Here is a 3,598-nt window from a genome sequence, read left to right on the forward strand (position 1 = left end):
CCACTAACTATACCAGGAAAAGGACGCTGTGAATGAGATCAGCAAAAGGGGTGTGGAACATGTAGATAAGAGCAATGACTGCCGGTAATTCTTACACTAGGCATTGTATTTCCTAAGATTTGGCAATATCTAGATATACAAAATATTGCTGCATGGTAATTATAGTTTGGAAACTGTATTCCAGCAGTGGGGGTTGGGTTGTAAAATGCATGAGAAAAGTGACCCTATCTTTAGAGTGATTTGAATCTGAGGGTGAGGTACCAGCGAATGCTAGCAACTCATACTTACCTGGCAGGGGAGACACCATGATCACGAAGGTGGTTTTCCCAGGGCGAGGCTTATCCCTTGCACTCCGGATGTGCTGACCCCTGCGATTTCCCCAAATGTGGGAAACTCGACTGCATAATTTGTGGTAGTGGGGGACTGCGTTCGCGCTCTCCCCTGTTTCTTTTGTTTATTAAAGGAAGTTTCATGTCGTAGGTTTTTATCCTATGGGTTGGGGAGTTTCTGGCATGTTAGGGGTAGTGTTCTGAGGAAAAATTTGTTTCAGTTTTTCTGTTTTTGGGGAGATTTCTTTTCGTACTTTGCCTGTGATCTTTAAAAAGCGGAGTTGGTGATTTCTTAGAGAGGGCGCTGAGATTAGAATGTACCCACGTCTCCTAAGGCAGGTAGAGTCCAAGTTAATGGGGTCTTATATTGGTGTGAGGTATGAGGGTGGAGAGTGTGAGTTTTACGCTTTTGGGCAAAGGGATGATTAACTTCCGCTCCGCGGTGTTTTTTCAAAGCAAGGAGACCCGTTTAGTTTGTGGCAGTGAAATGAATGTTAATTTTATTTGGTTTTTTCCTGATTTTGTGTACGGTGAAAAACGAGAATTAAGGTTTAATTCTGATTTGTTTAGTTTCAATTTGAAAACTAGGTTCTTGAGGGTGTTGAAATAACCAGGATGTTTTTCTCTTAAGTAGCTATTTTTCTTTGCAGTACCTGAATTTGGGAGTTTTGAACCGTTTTAATAGATCCGTCTCTCATTTATTATATAATGAATGCTTCATCTGGATTGGATGTGGGTATTTTTAAAGGTCCCCTACTAGTGTCTTTGAGAATCGATTGCTGTAAACTAGAATATATCTGCAAACAGCTGCTATTCCTGTATGTGCTGCTGATTGCTTGCGTTTCAGTTTCAGGGTATGGTGTGTTCTGGTTCTTCCTAGTTTCCAGATCTAGCTATTCTGAGGATTTCTAGTGATCTTCACACTCATGTTTACCTGTCTTGTAAAAGCAGTTCCTGCTGCTTCTCTTTTAGAACAAATCCTTGTCCATCTGTACTTAGTCATTTCCTGACCCTCAGCAATCTGACCAGGGCCTGAAATATAAAAATATGATCCCTCAGTTGGCTTCTAAGTTTAAATACTCACCTGATAAAGATAGTTACCTGAGTGCTGTTCTGGGGCCTTTGTTTAAAACTGAACATGAGAGACACAAAGTACAGATATTTTGCAGCATGTTTTTAAAATTTGTATCCAAATAACACATATACTTCGTTTAGAAAATCAAATAGTCCTTTTAGGTTTCTAAACTAAGTTCTTTGCCTACTTCTTCCTGTTCTCCAGGTCCCCTTCAGACGGAGACACTTTCCACTCTAAAAACAACTAAAATTTGATTCTTCTGAAATTTATGAACCTCTGTGTTTCTAAACCAGAAATATCTAGATATTTAGATAATATCTAATTAGATATTTAAATAATATCTCAAATATTATCCTTTAATGCATCCATTTTTGACATTGCCTATTTTTGATAATGTAAATGAAGATTTAGCTCTCTTGCACCACCATTTCTTCTCTATTTTTCCTACTTTAGTTTAAAAACCATTTGGTTAAATCACTTGGTTAAATCAGTATTCAGTGTTCATATTATTCTTAGGCAAACATTATTCACAGCAGAGCATTGTCATTGAATGTCATTGTTTCCTTTACTTTTATTTTTCCTCTGGTTAGTTTTTTTCCCCTTTTGGTGGTTTTTTTTTTTTTTTTTTTTTTTTGGCCATGCAGTGCAGCACGCAGGATCTTAGTTCCCCCACCAGGGATTGAACCTGTGCCCCCTGCAGTGGAAGCGTGGAATCCTAACCACTGGACCACCAGGGAATTCTCCCCCTCTGTTTAATTTTACCTTTTTTCATTTGGTTACTTTTCTTTTACCTATTCCTAATTCTTCCCACACTTTCCAATAGCCTCTGGTTTTTCCATAGGGTAAATCATATCAGGTAGTCTTATTAGTTTAAATGCAGGTTTTTGTTTTTTTCTTCTGGAGATCTATCTACTTCTATTTTTCTTCTACCTAAACCCATTGTTCTTTCAGATTGCTGCATAGGTGTAATAGTTTAAATGGGTATCAGATTCTAGGTTGGAGTTAAATTTTTCTTCATGATTTGAAAGACATCACTTTTTTGACTTATAGCCTCTAGAAGCTATTGAGAAGACTTTCTAATTCCTTATACTGTTTACATGACATATGTGACTGATCTTTTCATTTTCAGAAAAGTTGAAGAATTATCTCTTTATTTTCATTTTTTGTAATTTCCTAATGATGTGTATCTTATAGCCATTCATTGTATGGGGCACTTGATGAGGACCCTTTTGACCAGAAAGTCTTCCATGTTGAGAAATTGTCTTGAATTATTTCATTGGTGATTTCCTCCCCTTGGTTTTTATTATAGTTAATTTAATTAATTAATTTATTTATTTATTTTTGGCTGCATTGGGTCTTCATTGCTGTGCACGGGCTTTCTCTAGTTGCGGCGAGTGGGGGGTACTCTTCGTTGTGGTGTGCAGGCTTCTCATTGCAGTGGCTTCTCGTTGTGGAGCACAGGCTCTAGGTGCGTGGGCTTCAGTAGTTGTGGCATGCAGGCTCAGTAGTTGTGGCTCACGGGTTCTAGAGCGCAGCCTCAGTAGTTGTGGCACATGGGCTTAGTTGTTCCACAGCATGTGGGATTTTCCCAGACCAGGGCTCGAACCCGAATCTCCTGCATTGGCAGGCGGATTCTTAACCACGGTGCCACCAGGGAAGTCCACTCCCCTTGGTTTTTAATTTTTCTAGAACTCTCCATATTTGGTTATTAGAACTCCTACAATGGTCCTCTAATTAGGAAAAAAAAATCTATTTTCCATCTATTCATCTTTTTTGCTGAACCCATGTATTCCGTTTTTTATTTCTACAATCATATCTTTAAGACCTCTTTTTTTGTTGTTCTTAGTTTCTGCTTTGTATAACTTCTTGTACTTATTTTTCAGATGCAAAATCTTCTTATATCTCTGAAGATTTTAATGATTGTGTTTTATTTTCTTTTTTAGTTTTTTTCCTTATGCATCGTCTGTCTCCTCCATATTGTCTTCTTTTGGTTGTTTGGTTGAGCTGCTATTATGATTGTCTCCTCATGTTAACAATTAGGGAGCTGGCCAAGGTGAGGCTGTACGGTCTTTCTGCTTCCCTGCAGTGATCTCCCTACACCTTTGTAGAGGAAGCCCATGTCAACATCTTTGGGACTTTGTTCTAGGGTGTTCACATTACTCAGGAATCTTTCAGTATCCTGGAAGGTAAAGGC

The 3,598-nt window shown here is 38.4% G+C and overlaps 1 non-coding gene across 1 annotated transcript; it reads left to right on the top strand.

Moving 5' to 3' along the window:
• The first annotated feature begins 280 nt into the window (after positions 1 to 280).
• LOC117202135 (U1 spliceosomal RNA) lies at positions 281 to 444 on the top strand. The gene has a single exon (XR_004484320.1). It is a non-coding gene; the product is annotated as a U1 spliceosomal RNA (small nuclear RNA).
• Positions 445 to 3,598: the final 3,154 nt, after the last annotated feature.

This window comes from Orcinus orca, chromosome 19, assembly GCF_937001465.1.
Source record: "Orcinus orca chromosome 19, mOrcOrc1.1, whole genome shotgun sequence".
In the NCBI taxonomy this organism is placed as follows: Eukaryota; Metazoa; Chordata; class Mammalia; order Artiodactyla; family Delphinidae; genus Orcinus; species Orcinus orca.